This window comes from Scyliorhinus canicula, chromosome 17 (genome assembly GCF_902713615.1).
Source record: "Scyliorhinus canicula chromosome 17, sScyCan1.1, whole genome shotgun sequence".
Classification (NCBI taxonomy): Eukaryota; Metazoa; Chordata; class Chondrichthyes; order Carcharhiniformes; family Scyliorhinidae; genus Scyliorhinus; species Scyliorhinus canicula.
The window spans coordinates 75,913,505-75,935,458 of record NC_052162.1 but is presented as its reverse complement, the minus strand read 5'-3'; the positions used below and the strand labels follow the sequence as shown (position 1 = coordinate 75,935,458).

At 44.2% G+C, this 21,954-nt stretch overlaps 1 protein-coding gene and 1 non-coding gene across 5 annotated transcripts in view; both read right to left on the bottom strand.

The window, feature by feature from the left end:
• The window catches only part of diaph2 (diaphanous-related formin 2), an 878,670-nt gene that overhangs the window by 483,402 nt on the left and 373,314 nt on the right, over positions 1-21,954 (bottom strand). The window lies entirely within an intron of this gene.
• LOC119952509 lies at positions 19,451-19,649 on the bottom strand. Its single transcript, XR_005457879.1, has one exon. It is a non-coding gene; the product is annotated as a U2 spliceosomal RNA (small nuclear RNA).

Sequence of the window (21,954 nt, the reverse complement as noted above, 5' to 3'; positions counted from 1 at the left end):
TATCTATCATTCCTTGTGGATAGTTCTTGGATTAATCCAAATTCTTGTTTCTACATTAGAGATTTTAAGTAACTGATAATAAATAGTATAGAAAGACAAAATTCTACAATACACAGAAGTATATTTTCCTTACAAAAGTGGTACTTGAATGTGCCTTTTATATACCAACTACATTGAAATCAAATTCATTTTGTGTCTCTTTGTAAAGCAAGGTTACCTTTGACAGTAAAAACACTATTGGAGGCAACCCATTATTGTTGAACTCATAAAAGATACCCCCAAGTCCACCAACCCTCCTAGGTGCACATTGGATTAAATTTGCTAGGTAGGTACTAAAGGGCTGCACGAAGCAGATCAACTGGAATAACAAACACATTACATAGAAGGATTGGAAGATAGTATACTGTGCAACTGGTGAATATACTAACACTTGTACAATCAAAACACATGGTGTATTCTTAGACGTTATTTCAAGAACATTGTTTTTGCAGCATAAAATGTCTTTTAAATATGCAAGTGTCGGGGTCATACCAGCTGGTTCCCTCATTTCTCTTTTTTTTGCTGTTATTATTTTTGATCCATGGATGCTTAATAGACATGTAGCTTTCAGTCAAGCAGCAAAAAGGAGGAATTCAAGAAGTTGCAACACAGTATATGGTGCTAGCTTTGGACAACAAGACTTATTGGCACCCGAGAGATGGAGTTTGACTGGCCTGTTTGTGGCCAATGAATTAGCCAAATCGCCGTATTCTGCCTGGAGCTCAGTTTGGATCCTGGACACACAGAGCAACCAATGTCTCTCTCTGTCTCTGGAAAAGCTAGGAATAGCTGCATTTCAAAACTGCAGAGACCTGAATAAATCTACAGTGAAAACCATTACAGACCGGAAAGCAGAAATCTCAATTGAAAGCCTGGTTTGAGGAAGGTTTGCTAAAGACAACCATCTGAAACAAAGACTATTTTTTCCTTTTATTTATTATTATTCACCCCTCTCTTCCGTTTCTGTTTGTCTGTCTTGTGTGTGTATATTGAGATGAGGGGATTAGGAATTATATAATAGTTAATCAATTGTATTTGCTGCATATTTCATTATAGTTCTTGTTATAAATAAAAAAAACTAATTGTGTTTAAATTTACAAACCTGGTGACTGTAATGATTGAGCCACCAAGAGCCAAAAACTTTGGGTATTTTTCGAAGAATTATTGGTTAATTCAACTTTGGGTTAGTGGGGCTGGAATTGACTGTGCACTAGCCCAGGGTGTCATAACATAAGTTAATCATGCCTATTGTTGGGTAAAAAATAACAACCAACCATAGAAAGGTTACAGCGCAGAAAGAGTCCATTCAGTCCATTTTGTCTGCACCGGCTAATGTCGAGGAAAAATAAATCAGCCACTCTTTCTAATCCCACTTGCCAACACCTTGCTGCTTACAGCACTTTAGATGCATGCAGATCCAGGTGCCTTTTGAATGAGTTGAAGATTTCAACCTCAACCACCAACAGGCAGTGAATTCCAGAGGCCCACTACCCTCTAGCTGAAAAAGCTTTTCCTCATGTTGCCTCTAAACCTGTTACCAGTCACCCTAAATTGATGCCCCTTGGTAACTGACGCCTGTTAAAGGAAACAAGTCTTTCCCATCTACCATGTCTAAGCCCTTCATATATTGTGCATTTCAACTATATTATTTTACTGGGAGGAAGGTATATGATGTTTAGATCTGAACTCAATGGCAGCAATCTCCGAGTTCACAATGGATAGATTCTGACTCCGAATAGGAAATGTGAACGTTTTTATGCTTTTAACTGTCCATTTACTTCTAAGATGAGTTGGGCATCAAGAATAGATAATCAGCAGCTCCACCTAGATGCAACATTAATGTGTTTCATTTTGATGCAGGAAAAAATGGCACAGGACACCATTTTTGCTATCAGGTTAGAGGTTTCCCACAATTCAATGAATATCATAGACGTCCTGTGTAATTATCAGAGAAAAAAAATTGCTTAGTTTTGGAGTGGACTCAGCTGGATGCAAGAAGATGGTCTCCAGTCAAAGAGGTGCAACCTGCAACCTTTTAAGGTATCTGGGAGATTTTTCCAGACTCAGCCTAAGCGAAGAATAATTATCAGAGCAGGCTTTACTTCTGGGAGTGGATTCAAGAAACTCAACGAAAATTCAGGAAAAATTCTGGAGATGGTCACCCTAGATTACTAATGAGCGAAACAGGGATATGGGAAGCATTGGAAGCTGGTAGCCATAATGAACTGTCTGCTGTAAGGACTGTAATTCCATGGAAGGTACAATGCGGGTAAGTACAAACAGGGAATGTTCCTTTTTGTAATGTAAAGTACAAGTCGCCGACTAAAAGAAAAGTAGCTTTAGTCAATAGTACTTTTAGTCATCTGTTATAGTCAAAGTTTAATCCATGAAATCTTGTCATGTTAATCTTCCAACTCGTCACAGGAAATTCATTAAGTCTTTTCAAAAGTTATCAGCTTTTTCAGAGATTTTCACAACATTACAAATAAAATTACAATAACATGTCTTCAATATGATATGACAGCACTTTTTCAGAATATCGTTGCAAGCATTTGGGAACATAACCAGTGGTTAGGTTTTCTTTCTTGTTCTTTCAAAATTTTACATAAAATGGCCAAACAATCCCGCTAGACTAAAAGAAATCCATTAACACAAATAGTTAAACCCAAGAATACATTAAACATGCACGATACTCACACCATCACTTGGGGATGCAATGATTTTAGGAAAGCTATCACAAATCAATCTAATTAGCGAAAAATAAATTAGACACCACTAATTAAAAGAACAAATGCTCAAAAAGACTAATCAAAGTTAATTACAATTTTAAATTGCTACTTAAATTTAATTTTCAAATCTATTCCAACAAATGAAGGGTAATTCTTCAAGCAAAGACTTGTAACAGAGGATATGCATATTCACATTTAGAAACTACCATACGTCCCCATCTAATCATCTCTCGTTGACATTCAATAGTATTAACATCTTTGAATGCCCCACCATCAACATCCTTGGGGGTCACTAGTGACCAGAAACTTAACTGGAGCAGCCATATAAATATTGCAGCTACAATGTCGGTCAGAGGTGGGAATACTGTGCCGCATTACTCATCTCCTAACCCATGCCCAGCCTGCCCCATCATCTACAAGGCACAAGTCAAGAATGCAATGGAATACTTTGCAGCTGTCTGGATGTATGCGACTCCAAAACCACCAAGAAACAACACTACCGAAGACAAAGCACTCCATTCACCAACTTAAAAATTCACTCGCTCCACTACAGATTTACATTGGCTCCTATGTGTACCATCTACAAGGTACAATACAGAAACCCGCTCAGCCTCCTTCAACAGCACCTTCCAAACTCACAAAATATATAGAACCTAGGGCAGGGGCAGCCGATGCATGGAGCACCATCCCCTGCAAATTCCTCTCCAAATCACACATCACTTTGAGCTACATCTCCAATCCTTCACTGCCACTGGGTCAAAGTACTTGGCTTCCATCTCTAACTGCATTGTGGGTGTATCTACACTAGATGGACTGCACTGGTTCAAGAATACACTCACCACTGCAATTAGGGATGGCCAATAAATGCTGACCGTGTCAGAGATGCTCACATCCCAAGAATTATCTTTTAAAAAATATGCATAGGAACAAAAGAGGCAGAACCCCTCACATGAACAAAATAAATAAAAGGCGCAAGCAATTGTGAGCAAATGAGTGCTTAATACTGAGGCAACCTACTGATACGGCAGTGCTTTGAGGAAGTAGGATAATGGGTATTTATTCAAGTTCATTGGATGTGACAGGGATATGTACTGGGGCCTCAGCTATTTGCTGTGTTCATAAATGGCTTAGATGAAGGAATAGAATGTTCAAGTTTGATGAAAATGCCATTTAGGTGCACACTAAATAATACAGACATCAGCAAAAAATTGCAAAGGAAGATTAATTGATTGAATGTATAAAATTGGAGTTCAATGTGGGGAAGTGCAAGTTCATCCCATTTGACCCAAGAAAGACAGATTAGAGTATATTTTAAGTGGTGAGATGATGTGGAGGTGCCGGCGATGAACAGGGGTGAGGAGTCTTACAACACCAGGTTAAAGTCGAACAGGTTTGTTTTGAATCACTAGCTTTCGGAGCACTGCTCCTTCCTCAAGTGAAGAGGTGGTGAGAAGCAAGGAACTGTGTAGAGTATAGAGATTTAGGGGTCCAAGTCCAAATCTATATGACTTAAATATAGTCAACAGGAACAAAATATAATTAAGATGTCTAATGGAATGCAAGCCTTTTTCTTCAGTGGGCTCAAATACAAAGGGGTGGAAGTTGCGGTGCCATTAATTGAAATTCTGGTGAGACACCATTTGGAGTACTGTGTTTAATTCCAGGCACCGCAGATTTGAAGAATATATATCTTATATAATATTTTGTATATATTATCACAAAGATGTACTATATGGAATATGGAGAGAGGGAGCCTTTTTTCTAAAAGAAAAATACACTTTTGTTAAACGAAGGACACTGACTTGAAGTAGCTGCTGACTTACACCTGTGATGTCACATTCCATATTTCATTCCATGGAGACTCAAAGTCTACAGAGACCCTCGACAGAGATAATGGTATTCCTGGAGGTATGAACAGCTCCTTCCTATCTCAACAAGATGGAGAATGGATCATTCAGAGGTTAATGGGTATGACATGAAAACATACATCACCTTGGCTCCTTCCTATCTCAATTAAATAGAACATTTAGAAGTTAATGGGTGTGACATGAAAAATAAATCTTTTGGATGCAAAACAAAGTCGAAAGGGGAACCACGCAGCCCTCCAAATGCTTTGGAACAGACAAATGACATGGAGAAGGAACATGTGATGCAATCTGTTGAGTGGATGCTGGAATTGAGATCCAAGTAGAGAACATACAGGTGCCAGAGTCCAAAGATGTAAAGATTAGGTGCATTGGCCGTAATAAAATTATCCCATAATGTCCAGGGTGTGAAGGTTAGGTGGGGTAGGAGGGTAGGGGTGAGGTGTGGACCTAAGTAGGGTGCTACCTAGGGTGGTGTAGACCCAAGGGGCCAACTGGCCTTCTTCTGCACTGTAGGGATTCTATGGTTCTAAGGTACTCAGATGGTGCATGTCTGCTAAAACTGTAATTAAAAAGTCATAAAAGAGTGAGGTTATTATTGATTTTAACCACTTACATGGTTACAGATCAAGGACTAATGGGATCATGTTTTGATTGCTGGAGATTTCCTCGAGTAGATATTTTAAGTGGGAGTGGTTTTAGTCCAGCTAAGCAGGTCATTGAACATAGTGGGATACAGATGATGTAATTATTGGGAGGAGCCAGGTCTGTCTGCAGGTTTGCAGTCTGGTAGAATATTTTAAGTTGAACAGCAGTTTGCCATTGGATTTCATTCTGACAAGGGAGACGTGTACTGGATCTGCTCTTGAAAGGAACTCTCTCCAAACGTCTCCACATAGTTAAGTAAGTAAACCTGTTTTAAGTTAATTTATAAGTGGCATTTGAACTGTATCAGAGAGATCTAGGCGTTCAGGTCCATTGTATCCTGAAGGTGGCAACGCAGGTTGATAGAGTGGTCAAGAAGGCATACAGCATGCTTGCCATCATCGGACGGGGTATTGAGTACAAGAGTTGGCAGGTCATGTTACAGTTGTATAGGACTTTGGTTCGGCCACATTTGGAATACTGCATGCAGTTCTGGTCGCCACATTACCAGAAGGATGTGGATGCTTTGGAGAGGGTGCAGAGGAGGTTCACCAGGATGTTGCCTGGTATGGAGGGTGCTAGCTATGAAGAAAGGTTGAGTAGATTAGGATTGTTTTCGTTGGAAAGACGGAGGTTGAGGGGGGACCTGATTGAGGTCTACAAAATTATGAGAGGTATGGACAGGGTGGATAGCAACAAGCTTTTCCCAAGAGTGGGGGTGTCAGTTACAAGGGGTCACGATTTCAAGGTGAGAGGGGGAAAGTTTAAGGGAGATGTGCGTGGAAAGTTTAAGGGAGATGTGCGTGGAAAGTTTTTTTTACGCAGAGGGTGGTGGGTGCCTGGAACGCTTTACCAGCGGAGGTGGTAGAGGCGGGCACGATAGCATCATTTAAGAGGCATCTAGACAGGTATATGAATGAATGAAATGAATGAAAATCGCTTATTGTCACGAGTAGGCTTCAATGAAGTTACTGTGAAAAGCCCCTACTCGCCACATTCCGGCGCCTGTCCGGGGAGGCTGGTACGGGAATCGAACCGTGCTGCTGGCCTGCTTCGTCTGCTTTAAAAGCCAGCGATTTAGCCAAGTGAGCTAAACCAGCCCGGGCGGGTACAGAGGGAAGTAGACCTTGGAAAATAGGTTTAGATAAAGGATCTGGATCGGCACAGGCTGGGAGGGACGAAGGGCCTGTTCCTGTGCTGTAATTTTCTTTGTTCTTTGTATCGGGTTGCTTAATTGGAGTTACAAGTATAGATAAGTATAGATAACAAGCTTACATTTTTCCTTGCGTTTAAGAACTGTTTAACTGATAATTGGAAAGCTGTTTCTTTGTTGTTAATATGGTTAATTCTCTGTTTAAATTAAGGTTTGTTTTGACATAAAAGATATCTATCAATGAGAATCATCAATCTTTGAGTGACGTATCCTTTCCTCAGTTTTACAAATTAAAAAAGTTGTTTGGAGATCTCTTCCGGTAACAAATATTGATGTCTGGTGCAGGATCCTATTAGTTTGCATGCATCAGTAGGAAGTAGGCCAAATTTGTACAACTTTAATATTTTTAATATTTCACCTTCATGGGATTTAGCAAGAAAACGTACATACGAATTGGCAATACAGCATCCATTTAAAATTCAAAAGCTCTGCTGCAACCAAACGTTGAGTGGTAAAAGAGAGGAGACATTGCACTTCTCCTCACTTGGTTCTAACAATATACAATATTTTCTATAATATATATTTTAATATACAAAGGATACCATTTAGAATGTTAAAGATGCTAGAATGTTTATTATATCATACTAGATATTTACTTCCTGATTACACACACTTCTCTTATATTGCTCATGTTACGATTACTACAGCCACCAGATTAACTAAACAGTCTATTCAAATGAGCTATGGTCTCTAATCATTCAGTTTATCAATAACAATATGCACTTGCTAGTAAATGGGTAGTAAACGGGTGGTAAAACGCTAAGACCCCAAAATGAAAATTCCATAGATAAAGATGGGCGGGATTCTCCGACCCTTCGCGTGAATCCCGCCCCGCCGCTTCGACGCTGGTTGCCATATTCTCCGGCACCGGTTTTTGGGCTGGGTTAACGCCACGCCGGTCAGGGGCCGTTGGCAGAGCCCCCCACCCCCCCCCGGCAATTCTCCGGGCCCCGACAGGCCGAGTGGACGTCAGTTCCTGGCCAGCCCCGCCGGCGTGAAATGGACATGGTTCCACACGGCGGGACCTGACCGGTAGGCCGTCTAGTGGAGTTCTCGGGGGGATGCGGCCCAGGGGGTTTAGGAGGGGGGTGGCTATCATGGTGGCCTGGCCCGCACCACGATCGGGGCCCACCAATCTGCAGGCAGGCCTGCACATTGGGGGCACTCTTTCCTTCCACGCTGGCCTCTGCAGGGCTCTGCCGGCCGATCTGCGCATGCACGGAACCACGCCGGCATTCTGCGCATGCGCCAACTTGTGCCGGGCCTTCGCCGCCGGTTGGCACAGCACCAACTCCTCCAGTGCTGGCCTAGCCCCCTGAAGTTCGGAAGATTCCGCAACTTCCGGTTGGCCCGATGCCGGAGTGGTTCGCGCCGTCCTTGACGCCGCTGTCGGGCCATCCTGAGAATTGCGAGAGAATCCCACCAAATGTCTTTCCTTCATGGTACGAGCATGGTACGAAGCAGATTCATATTGTCTCTATTTAATCCTTCTGGGAGTACTATAGCTGCAACCGTGGGAGTGAAGGAGTTAGCACCAAAGCAAATTCTTGCTCAAGAAATAAAAACTGGCAAAATTTGAGCAAGTCTGGCAACATCTGAGACAGAAACAGAGTTAACATTTTATGTTCAATATGGCTATTCTTTGGAGCTGGTTCTGAAGAGTCACATTGGAATTGAAAGCATTAACTCTGTTGCTCTCTTCACAGATGTTGCAAGACCTGCTGTGTGTTTCCAGCACTTGCTGTTTTTATTTCAGATTTCCAGCATCCACAAATATTGCTTTCATTTTATTGTTCTTGTAAACTAATTTGGGGACAAAGAGAACCTAGGTAGGATATCATTGCATTTATATCACTGCTAAATAGTGAAATAACGTAGTGATGCAGAAATACATCAAGTTTTAGACTGCATTTTTCTCACTGGAGGGAATTTAAGATATTTATAAAACAACTGAAAGGTGAGGATACACAAATTCTCAGAGCATAGTTTGAATGTAGAATTCTCTGCAAGAAACCATTGCTGACGCAAAAAGTATAATTGCTTGTCAAAGGGAATTAAATAGCTTTAAAATAATATTGTGGTGCTTGGGAAATTGTCAGGAGAGCTGGATTAAACAAAGTAACTTGTGTGAGGGAAAGTACCAGAACAAACTTGATGGTCTGCTTCTATGTTCTAATGTTCTCAGATTCTGTGAAAATCCTTCACCAGCACAAGGGTTATAAAACACTTACAAGAACAAGGGTCAATTCGGTCATGACTGGGATCAGTTATGTTATGAATGCTATTGCATTTTATGTCTTTGTAACCAAGTCTGATTTTTTCATTTTTTCAAAAGCCATTTAATGTCATGATGTTTTAAAGGCAATATCTGTCAGGCACAAATATATTCTTGATGCACACAACTGTATTTCATGACAGGACCTCTGGCACAATTATTTCCTACGGCAATACATGTCATACATAATCAAAAGAAAAAGAATCAACAATTTATTATGTGTTTAAAGTTTGATACCACAGAAAATAGTAGCAACTGTTTTTCAGTCAGTAAACTGTACACTTACTCTGGCCCAGATATTTTGATTTAAATCTGCTTATGTTTTGAGATCATATAATCCAATTTATTAGAAATTCCAACTATGAGTTGGATAATGTCCATCATATTTTGTACCAAGCACAGCAAATCGCAAATAATAAACAAATATTGTTCTTTAGCGGTTTGAATACCAGGAAAAAAATGAGTTTGCTGATCTCCCAAACAAGTATTAGTTTCTGACACTTTCAATAAAATTGGTGTCTTACATCATTTAATATACAAAGAATGAATTTATGTGAATAAGATTTTAAATTGAAGGAAGCAAGGACTGGTGTACGTGTCAGCTAATTTTAAAACTTTTTTTATTAGTTCATGGGATGTGGGTGTTGCTGGCTAGGCCAACATTTATTTTCCATCCCAAACTGACCTTGAGAACGTGGTGGTGAGCTGCCATCTTGAACCACTGCAGTCCATGTACTGTTGGAACATTCAAAGAGCTGTCAGGAAGGGAGTTCCAGAGTTTTGACCCAGTGACAGTGAAGGAACTATGAGATATACTTTGTGGCAGTAAAAAGCAAATAAACTACAAAAGACAAAATGGGTAAGTAAACAGAAAAGGCAAGCATGTGATGTGATGTCCAGCTGGAAGGAGTACTACTTCAACAAGAGTACTTAAATTGGGGAATTTGTTGAATTAGAGAAGGAATTTTATGCAGTGAGGGAAGCAGTGCTGTTCCAGTCCTTCAGAAAACAGATAGGGAGAGAACAAGACATGACAACAGCAATGGCAGTCGATAAACCAGTGCAGGTGAGAAGCAGGACTTCCATGAAATTTTCCGAAAAAAAGCAAGATGCTATGTCAGACATAGCATATGTTTTTAGTTAGTAAGTTTTAAAGATTTTTTTCTCTCTCTCAGCTAGGATAGTGTGTTAAACAAGCACTAGGATCAATGTGTGAGGAATGGTGCAGGAAGAAGGATTTCAGATTCTTGAGGCATTGGGACCAGTCCTGAGGCAGAAGGCACCTATTCAAAGGCATTGGTGCACCTCAAAAGAACCGGGAGTTATACCATCACAGCAAGATTCAGGACTAAATAGCACAATGAGGAATAGAAAATACAGGTTTACAATTCAGATATGTAAACACACAATGTTTGGTAAATGAAGTTGGTGAGGTACAAACACAAATAGCGACATAGCAATATGATGTAGTAGACATGAAATGAATTGTAGCTTAAAAATGGTAGGGTGGGGAACATAATATTGAAGGATACAAAGTGTTGAAAAAGGTAAGAAAGAAGTAAAAGGGAAGTGAGTAGCAGTACGAATTAGTAAAGACGTTATGGTGTTGGAAAGAGAGGATGCCCAAGAGGGGCAAAGAAAGAATAATTTGGTTAGAGTTGAGAATGGGTAATCAATAGGCCGCCAAGAAGCAAATATTAAAGAAAGTCAGAGATGAGTGCAACATCTAAAGAGTGGTGATATACATTACACAATTGCCAACTGGGGCAATGTTAGGGTAAAGGGAAAGGAAGGAGAAGAATTTTGGAAATCTGTTCAGGAGAACTGCCTTGACGAGTAATTTCACTGTCCAACTAGAAAGAACACATTGCTGGATTTGGTGCTGAGGAATGTTGCAGACCAAATGGACCAAAGTGGCTGTGAGGGAACACTTGGGTAAGAGTGATCATTGTACCATAAAGGTTTAGATTAGCAATGGGGAAAAGTAAGTAGCAAACTAATATAGAATGTTTCAATTGGAAGAGGACTAGCTTCAATGGCATGAGGGGGGGATACAACCAGGGTAAAACGGAACTAAAAACGAACACAATGGGTGATCTTTAAGAGGGGGGGGGGGGTTCAGTTACAGGCAAGGTACCTTACAAGGGTTAAAGAAAAAGGAAACGAAAACCATGTTCCTTGGACGATAAGGGAGGAAGATATTGTTATGAAACAAAAAAAAACAGGGTATATGGTGCTTGTCAGATGAACTCATGAAGCAAGAATTTGGTCAAATACAATGGGCGAGATTCTCCGCAAATGCGGAGAATCGTAAAGGCTGCCGTGGGACAGGCCATGACCCACGGCAGCCTTCACGCCCACTTCCGGGGCCGATTCTCCCCCCCGGGCGGGGCTAGGAGCGCAGCCCCGTGCATTACGGCGGCGCGGCCTTGACGATGGTCGTCAAAGCCGCACGCCAAGCGTCACGGCGGCTGAAGCGGCCGATGACATCAGCCGTGCATGCGCAGGTTGGACAACGCCAACCCGCGCATGCGCAGTTGGCGCCTTTTCCCTCAGCCGCCCCGCAAGACGTGGCGGCTTGATCTTGCGGGGCGGCGAAAGGAAAAGAGTGCTACGGCCCGCGATCGGTGGGCACCGATCGTGGGCCTATGCCCCCTTGGCACATCCCTGGTACTGCCGTGTCAATCGGGCCCCCAGATGCCCCAAACGGGCATCTGGCGCCCGTTTCACGACGGCAGCAAGCAGGTGTTTTGCTGCCATGTTGAAACGGGCGTGAAGGCCCGGCCGCTTGGCCCATCGGCCTCGGAGAATTGCCGCTCGCCGTAAAAAATGGCGAGTGCCGATTTGTGGCGTGAGTCACGCGTGGGGGGGGGGGGGGGGGGGGGGGAGGGGGGGGAGAATAGCAGGAGGGTGTGAAAAATGTCGGGAGGCCCTCCCGCTATTCTCCCACCCGGCGTGGGGGATGGAGAATCGCGCCCAATAAGTTAACAGCAGACATTAAGAAGAAATTAGACTGGAAAATAAATAATATAAGAGTATAATGAGGGTTAAACTAAAAGGGAATTCAAATATTTGCTACTAGCATGACGTCTCCCATCGGATCCCAGGATCATCCAGCAGCAGCCGCCGACCGAGGAAGCGAGGGAAACGCGGCGGTCTGCAGGTTAGATTGAAGCAACGCGGTTTCAAGACCCCTCTCCCCAGCATACTCCTGGCAAACGTTCAAGCGATCGAAAACAAGCTGGATGAACTTAATGCCAGACTTACCTCTCAGAGGGAAGAAAGAGACTGCTGTGTGCTCTGTTTCACAAAGACATGGCTCACCCCCGCCTAATCAGACTGTGCCATACAACCTGAAGGCTTCTCAATTCACCGGGTGGACCGCACGGCATCATCAGGCAAAGCGAAGAGTGGAGGGATGTGCCTCCTCATCAACTCCCCCTGGTGCTTGGATGTGGCGACCCTGGCGAACTACTGCTGCCGACCTGGAATACCTGACCGTGAAGTGCCGCCCATACTATCTTCCAAGTGAGTTCATTTCAGCCATTATCATAGCGGTTTACATCCCACCCTAGGCAGAATTGAGGAAGGCGCTAGATGAACTGTACACAGTTATAAACAACTACGAAACAGAACACGCGGAGGCCTTGTTCATCGTGGCCAGAGGCTTCAACAAGGCAACCTCAAGAGTGTACTGCCAAAATTCCACCAGCACATCTCCTGTCCCACTAGGGGCATCAACACGCTTGACCACTGCTACTCAAAAATCAAGGGCGACTACCGTTCCATCACCCGACCGCACTTTACGGAAATCAGACCATAAGACAGTGGGCGGAATTCTCGAACCCCCTGCAGGGTCGGGGATTCGCCCGGGGCCGGCGTAAATCCCGCCCCCGCCGTGGCCGGAATTCTCCGCCACCCGGGAATCGGCGGGAGCGGGAATCGCGCCCCACCGATCGGCGTGCCCCCCGCGGCGATTCTCCGGCGTGCGATGGGCCGAAGTCCCGACGCTGTCAGGCCTCTCCCGCCGACGTGGATTAAACCACCTCTGCGCCGGCGGGATTGGCGGCGCGAGCAGGCCCCTGGGGGGCTTGGGGGGAGCGCGGGGCGATTGGACCCCGGAGGGGTGCCCCCCATAGTGGCCTGGCCTGCGATCGGGGCCCACCGATCGGCGGGCGGGCCAGGGCCGCGGGGGCACTCTTTTTCATCCGCCGCCGCCACGGCCTCCACCATGGTGGAGGCGGAAGAGACCCCCTCCACCGCGCATGCGCCGGTGGCGAGGTCAGCAGTCGCTGACGCTCCGCCACATGCGCGGGCTCACGCCGGCCGGCGAAGGCCTTTCGGCCAGCCCCCACGCCAATCGGCATGGCGCCAAAGGCCGTTGGGAGAGGGAGCCACTCCGTTGGGAAACGGCGGAGCGGGAGCCACTCCGGTGCAGGCCTAGCCCCTAAAGGTTCGGAGAATACTGCACCTTTGGTGAGGCCCGATGCCGGGGTGGTTGGCACCACTCCGCTACGCCGGGAAACCCCCCCCCAACCCGGTGGGGGAAAATTTCGCCCAGTGCTCCTTCTCCCAGCATACAAGCAGAAACTCAAGCGGGTGAATCCAGCCAAGAAGGTCATGCAGTGCTGGTTCGAGGAAACAGAAGAGCTCTTACGTGACTGTTTAGAGACAGTGCACTGGTCCATATTTAAGAACTCAGCGACCAACTTAAATGAGTATGCCACCACCGTCACAGACTTCATCAGTAAATGTGTGGACGACTGCGTGCCAAAGAAAGCAGGACGTACGTTCCCCAACAGGAAACCATGGCTCAACCGCGAGATTGACTCCCTACTGAAGGACAGATCTGAGGCGTTCAAGGCAAACGACCCTGACCTATACAAGAAATCCAGGTAAGACCTCCGAAAAGCCATCCAAGTTGCCAAGAGAGAATATCAAACCAAACTAGAGTCACAGACAGACTCTCGGTGGTTGTGGCAAGGACTAAACAACATAACGGGCTACAAAGCGAAGCTGAGCAGTATCTCTGGCAGCAGCGCACCCCTCCCCGATGAACTCAATGCATCATAAGCTCGGTTCAAGCAGGTAACCAAAAATCCGCTGTCGAGTGCCCCAGCAGCCCATAAATCACCCATACCCACCATCACAGCTTCCGAAGTCAGATTGGCGCTCCTGAAAGTGAAACCTCGGAAGGCGACGGGCCTGGATGGGATCCCTGGTCGTGCACTCAGAGCCTGCGCGGACCAGCTGGCAGAGGTATTCACAGACATCTTTAACCTGTCCCTACTCCACTCCGAGGTTCCCACCTGCTTCAAGAAGACCACCATCATACCGGTACCAAAGAAGAACCAGGCAATGTGCCTGAATGACTACCGTCCGGTGGCCCTGACTTCAGTCGTAATGAAGTACTTTGATAGGTTGATCATGAAGCGCATCACCTCATGAAGCGCATCACTCCCAGAACGCCTTGAATTCACATAAGGTTGCAACCGGTCCATATCAGACGCCATTTCCCTGGCCCTACACTCATCCCTAGAGCATCTCAAAAACAAGGACTCCTACATCAGGCTCCTATTTATTGACTACAGCTCCGCCTTCAACACCATAATCCCAGACAAGCTCATATCAAAGCTCCAAAACCTAGAACTTGGCTCTCCACTCTGCAACTGGATCCTCGATTTTCTGACCAACAGACCACAATCAGTAAGAATGAACAACAACACTTCCTCCATAATAGTCCTCAATATCGGGGCCCTGCAAGGCTGCGTACTTAGCCCCCTACTCTACTCCCTGTACACACACGACTGCATGACAAAACTTAATTCCAACTCCATTTCCAAGTCTGCTGGCGATACGACCATAGTGGGCCGGACCTCGAATAACGACGAGTCAGAATACAGGATGGAGATAGAGAACCTAGTGGAGTGGTGTAGCGACAACAATCTCTCCCTCAATGCCAGCAAAAATAAAGAGCTGGTCATTGACTTCAGGAAGCAAAGTACTGTACACACCCTTGTCAGCATCAACGGGGCCGAGGTGGAGATGGTGAGCAGTTTCAAATTACTAGGGGTGCACATCCCCAAAAATCTGTCCTGGCCCACCCACGTTGATGCTACCACCAAGAAAGCACAACAGCACCTATACTTCCTCAGGAAACTAAGGAAATTCGGCAAGTCCACATTAACCCTTACCAACTTTTACAGATGCACCATAGAAAGCATCCTATTGGGCTGCATCACAGCCTGGTATGGCAACTGCTTGGCCCAGAACCGCAAGAAACTTCAGAGAGTCCATCACACGAACCTGCCTCCCATCCATTGACTCCATCTACACCTCCCGCTGCCTGGGGAAAGCGGGCAGCATAATCAAAGATCCCTCCCACCCGGCTTACACACTCTTCCAACTTCTTCCATCGGCAGGAGATACAGAAGTCTGAGAACATGCACAAACAGACTCAAAAACAGCTTCTTCCCCACTGTCACCAGACTCCTAAATGACCCTCTTATGGACTGACCTCAATAACACTACACCCCGTATGCTTCATCCGATGCCAGTGTTTATTGTAGTTACATTGTATATCTTATGTTGCCCTATTGTTCATTTTATTTAATTCCCGTTTCTTCCCATGTACTTAATGATCTGTTGAGCGGCTCGCAGAAAAATACTTTTCACTGTACCTCGGTCCACGTGACAATAAACAAATCCAATCCAATCCAATGTAAATAGCGAATGGAGAATAAGTGGAGTGGGGTTTATTAGGGTCAAAAAAGGTAATATATGCTTATAGACCGGGGAAGGTTAGAATGATAAATGAACACTTTTATATTGGTGTTTCTTAATGAAGATAATGCAAACAAAATACTGTTACAAACAGAGATGGTAAAGGTAACTGATGAACTGAAAATCAATAAAAAGGAAAGGCTGGCTATGCTTAGAGTGGATAAGTCTCCTGGTGCAGAAGGCTTGCATCCCAGGATGCCAAAGTAAGCGGGAATGGAGAGAGCAGATGGTCTTTCCATAAAAAATCCAATATTTCCAAGATAAGGATAGACATGCCAGAGGATTGGAAAGGATGTGAGGACATCTCAGACCATTAAGTTCAACATTGGGGTGTTGTGTTTTGGAAACAATAATCAGGAGGCAAAAGATCAACACTCACTTGGAGAAGTTTGAGTTAAAGAAAGCCAGCACAGACTGAAAAAGACAGCTCATGCTTAACTAATCTAACTGAATTTTTCGATGAAGAGAGAAGATTGTCGAATGGAAACCCATGCGTATTGTCCATATTAGTTTTAAGAAAGCCTTAAGCAAAGTTCCATAAAAAAAGGCTGGCTAACAAAATTGAAGCTCATGTAAGTATCAGCTTGGATAACAAAATTGGAATATGGACAGGAAACAGCAGGTCGTGGTAAATTGTCATTTTTTGAGTGGTGGATGGTAGCCAGTAGCAACCTCGGGATCAAGGCCATGATGCCAAATTTCAGGCTGGCTTAATTGAACTGTTGGCAGTTCAAGTCAAACTGAGTGCAGGGTCAAGGGTCACTTGGAGAATGGGTAGAGTGGCGTGCAAAGCCAAAAAAATAGTCTGGAGCCAAACCGTGTCATTGCAGCGCCTACTAAACTATCAAGCTGAGTTACTTTTTTTTAAATTAGTCAATTAAAATTGGTGCATGGAACATTATAAAAAATGTCCAGTGTAAGGGTAACTCAGGTCTTTTGACAGCAGATTTGAGATACTGTGTCTTTACAGAGTAAAACTGCTAAATTTACTGATGATATCAAACCTGGAGTGGTGGCAGACAGTGAGATTGATACAAATCAACTGCAACAGGACATATATAGATTTCCAAAAGTGGCAAGAAATAGTAGATGGAATTTAATAAAGATGCAAGGCAATGTATTTTGTCAGAACGGATAGGGAAGAGGCAATGTGGATTATAAAAACTAAGGGAACAGAGGGTCTTGGGGTGTATGTTCATTGATCTGTCAAGATGGTAGGACAATATGAAAGGTTATGAAATGGTAATTAGCAAAGTACGTGAAATCCGATCTTTTGGAAATAGGAAAATTGAGTGCAATCCAGCAAAGCTATGCTGAACCTATTTAAAACTCTGGTTAGGCCACAGGTGTACAGTTCTGGTCACCACACTTTAGGAAGGATGAGAGTGTTATTGAGAAAGTGTCGAGGTGATTTACCACAATGGTTCCAGGGCAACAGTTCTCAGCTCCAGCTCCAAGTTAGATAAGAGATGTTGTTCTCCTTGGCGCAAAGGAAATTGAACGGAGATTTGACCCACAAGATAATGAAATGTAAAATGAAGATGTGCTTCACTAAAATTCAAGATAATAACCCCAGAACAGCCTAAATGTTAAAAAAATTATGAAAGCTCACCTCAAGGCAAGGAATCATTTATGTTAAAAGCAACTGTAAATAGATGATACCTGCAGTGCGAGACTGGAGGTTGTAGACTTACCTTGCATTGGGGCTGGTTTAGCACAGTGGGCTAAACAGCTGGCTTGTAATGCAGAATAACAAAGCTAATCATTATGGGTGGAGTCTTACTGAAATTTAGGAAAGTGTTGTTTCCGGGAAGAAAACCGGTTCAAATCCCGCAAGCACCACTGCTGGAAAATCTCACAGAATTTTGAGCCTACTTAAACCATGTGAATTACGCTGCACTTGTGGAGATCTTTGCTTGCCCATGGCAAGCAAATTTTTGCAATCAGTAGGAAGCTCCATAGGAACACATCACAGCACTCATTCCAGATCCATCAAGGGGATGGCTGCCACGAGGCCAGCATCGCAATTCTCAGATGAAGCCCTGATACAATTCCTGGATGGTGTGCATCAGAGGTGGGATGTCTTCCATCCACTGTTCTGTAGAATCCATCCAGCAAGGTAACCACCCCTGCTCAGAGGGCAGTAACAGCGTTAGACAGTGCCATCTCACTCCAGAAGAGGACAAGGCAGCAGCGCCGCAAAAGAATGAATGACCTCCATAATAATAGCTCATTGTCACAAGTAGGCTTCAATGAAGTTACTGTGAAAAGCCCCTAGTTGCCACATTCCGGCACCTGATCGGGGAGGCTGGTGCGGGAATTGAACCCGCGCTGCTGCCTTGTTCTGCATTACAAGCCAGCTGTTTAGCCCACTGTGCTAAACCAGCCTCAATGCAAGGTAAGTCTACAACCTCCAGTCTCGCACTGCAGGTGCGGGACTTTGCAAGAAAGGTTTTCTGACGTTTCTAGTGACACCGCCCTACTCGTAGTTGCAGAGGGTACTGTTGGTGTTAGTGTATGAGGGGCAGGCCATCTTGGTGATTTATGGGAAGACTTTGGAGGAGGATATGGCGTCGCTGGTGGGGGTCAAGGCCAAGTGGGAGAAGGAACTGGGGTTGGTGCTGGAGGAGGGGTTGTGGTGTGAGCTGCAATGGAGGGTGAATGCATCAACCTAATGTACGAGGTTGGGGTTAATACAGTTAAAGGTGGTGCATAGGGCGCACCTGATGGAGTTGAAAATGAGCCGGCTGTTTGAGGGGGTGGAGGACGCTTACAAGCAGTGTGGGAGAGGCCCAGTCAATCACGTACATATGTTCTGGTCCTGCCCGAAGTTGGAGAAAATTTGGACATAATTTTCCAGCAACATGTCGGCGAAATTGCATTTGGATTTGGAGCCCAGTCCCCTGGGAGCCATATTTGGGGTGCTGGACCTGCCAGTGCTGCAGACGGGAGAGGAGGCAGATGTTTTATCCTTTGGCCTTGCTGATTGCAGATCCTGTTGGGGTCGAGATCAGCTTCTCCTGTACCTCAGTGTGGCTTGGGGACTTGATGGAGTTCCTGTATTTGGAGATGGTTAAGTTTGCTTTGAGGGGGGTGATGGAGGGGTTCCGCAAGGGGTTCAGCTGGGGTCCGTTTATTCTACACTTTCAAGAGTTGATTACTGTCAGCTGCTAAGGAGAGGGGGTGGTGGGAGGGGTTCTTTTCTTTGAGTTATTGGGCTATTTGTTGGTGGACTGGTGCAGGGGTTTCTGTGGTTCTTGATGTTTTATGTATAAAATGTTAAAATCCAAATAATAATATTTCATCTGTGGTCATCTTTACCATACATCTTTCTATTATGTTCAACTTTATGTTTCTGTTCTTCAAATAAAATGTTTTCTTCTGCAATGGTTATACTTTTGAAATATTTCTGCGCTGCCATTTATCTCGGTTGTCCAGCAAAATTCTCTAACTAGATGCTTGGCACTATGATGAGCAAGCTGCACTAGAGCATTCTGGGTACCAAAGTTGTAGTGCAATGCTGTCAAATTCTTATTTTTAGACAACGCTAATAGCTTTAGAAGCAAATAAATGTTGTACGACAACAGGAGACTAATATTTAAAGCATTCATCATTGCCATCAAACAAGTGACAAGTTCCAGGTTTCATGATTTTTGTGTCCTCACGTCACTCAGCAGGCCAATCCTGGAGTCATGGGTCTTTAGGCAGAGAGGACAATACTTGTCCTGATGAAAGGGGTTCTTAGACCAGGGTGTGCTCTTTTTCTTTCCACCTTTGTTGCTTCTCTGCAGCAGAATGCATATGGTTAGTTTCTGACTATGTTGCGGTTTGCTGGATCAGGTACTGCCAACAGTTTGTGGCAAGTTACTCCCACACACTGATGTCAATTTTTCCCCCTTTTTTTTATTTCCAAATAACTCTTTTAGTTACAAAGCCAGGGCTCAGAGTGTGGATGTGAACTAATCCAGTTCCTTGCCTGCTCCAAAAACCAATTCAAATTGAATCCAATTCATGGTCTCCACAAGAGAGACATACCAGATCTGAGCCAAAAGGCTGAGCAGACACTATACTTGATCTTAGCCAAAAGGCCGAGAAGCGATAATTTTTCCCCTTTTTAGTGAGGCCTCCCAAGAATCCTTAAAACATTTTCCTGTCCTCCTTGAGATTGGGTGCCATCTTTAAGTTATGAAAATAGGACCTGCTTCGGATGCCAATTGTGTGGCATCTGGATGCACTTTGCAGATGGGTGGAGCAACTAGGCCCTTGAAAACATGATCTCCATACCAGGGCAAAGACTTTGGTCTGCACGTCTGTTGTCGTCGTCGTCGTCATCATCACCCTTCTTTATGGCAGTGAGATTTGTATTATCTACCGAAGGTAAATGCGCTGGAGAATTTCCACCAGCGATGTCTCCGCAGGACACGCAGAATCAAGTGGTGAGACAGGCAAACAAAGTCCAGCATCTTCACTAAAGCCGATTCCTCCAGCATTGCAACCATGATCATGCAAAATAAGCTTTGCTTCTCTGGATAATGCATCGCATTTAGAGTATTAGTCTGTAATGGATCAATTCTCCTTTGGAGATCTGGCTTCTAATTGAGTTAAAGAGATTCCGTTAAATAAAAAATTAAAGATTTTGTTACCTTATTTAAATCTTTGTTCAACCTCACACATGTTTCTTTCTCCTTTCGTCCGATCAAGCCTGCCGGGACGAGACACTTGAGTTTTTTTCAAATTGCCTGCTTTCAATTCTTCAGCGTCAAAACCAACATTTCCATTAAGTCTTAAGATTTTAAATAAACTCAGCTGAACTGGATAGAAATATCGAATTAAAAATAGTTGATGGATATCACAACCAGAATAAATTACCAAAACATTGACAATTTGTATGCCTGATCCATGCACACAATTTTTTGCAAGAGAATAGGCCAGCTATTTTACTTCACATCAAAGCAAATAAGAATCCCCTTCATCTTGGTTGATAGGGCCCTCATCTATGTGCGTCCTATTTCCAACACTTTTGCTCTCCTCCCTTCCCCTCCCTCTCAAAACCACATTAGGGCTACCTTTGGCTTCGGCTCTCACCCCACAAGCTTCTACATTCAACAGATCATGATGCTCTGTTACTTCTAGTGCCACCAGCCTGATGGTAATGACAAAAATATCTGCCGCTTCCCTTTCAGTACTCCAAAGGACCATTACTTTCAGGTTCACTAATCAGTTGTCCCAACACCCAAATCCCTTTTCACTCCACCTTGCTGTTCAAATGCAAGGTATGCAATACCCACCTTTTTACATCCTCCCTTGCCACCGCCCAGGGCTGCACATACTCCTTCTAATTGAAACAGTGACCCACTCATACTTCTTACAATTTGATTTTGATCAAATCCTTGAAGATGACAGTGCTGGTTTAGAATATGATCAATAAAGCAACCAGGATATTGGGCTTTTCAATAGAGAGATAACTACATAACAAAGGAAATTATGATGAATCTTTATAGAATCAACTGGAATATATAGTTCAATTCTGGGCATTTGAACTTAAGAAAGACACAACAGCTTTAGCGTGCAGAAAAAATTGACAAGAATGATTCCAGGGACTTCAGTAATGGAGTAGATTGGAAAAACAAGGAGATTTGATAGTGCTCAAAATCATGAAGAGTCTACAAAGAGTACAAAAATGCTGTTCCCACTGGTGGAAGGGTCAGGAACCAGAGAACACTGACTTAAGGTGATCAAAAGCAACATCAGGTTTTACAAAGCAGTAGGTAATTAACTACTTAAGAATATAGTGGAGATAGATCATAGAATAGAATCCCTGCAGTGCAGGAGAAGTTCATTCGGCCCATTGAGTGTGCACCGACCCTTTGAATGAGCACCCTACCTAGGCTCAATCCTCGACCCTATCCCCGTAACTCACTTAAGGGAAATTTAGCATGGCCAATCCACCAAACCTGACACATGGTTGGACTGTGGGAGGAAACCAGAGCACCCGGGGAAAACCCACGCAGACACGGGAAGCATGTGTAAACTACACAGTCACCTGAGGTCGGAATCGAACCCAAGTCTCTGGCACTATGCCACCGTGCCGCCCAACAGATACAATCAGTGCTTTCAAAAGAGGTCAAGCACCTCTGGAGAAAAAAATCATTTGCAGGGGTACATGGTTACGATGGGGGAGTAGGACAAGCTAAGTTTCTCTTGCAAAGAGCTAGCACAGACATGTTGGGCCAAATAGCCACCTTCTGTGCTGGAAACACTCTGATCAAAGCAGAGCATTTGATAAGGGGTCACAACTCAGCAAAAACCATGTACAATTTCAAGTAGAAAGATAACTGGTTTGTTAAATTGAAACTAGAAAATAAAGTCAGATCCCCTAGCAGCACGGTAGCATGGTGGTTAGCA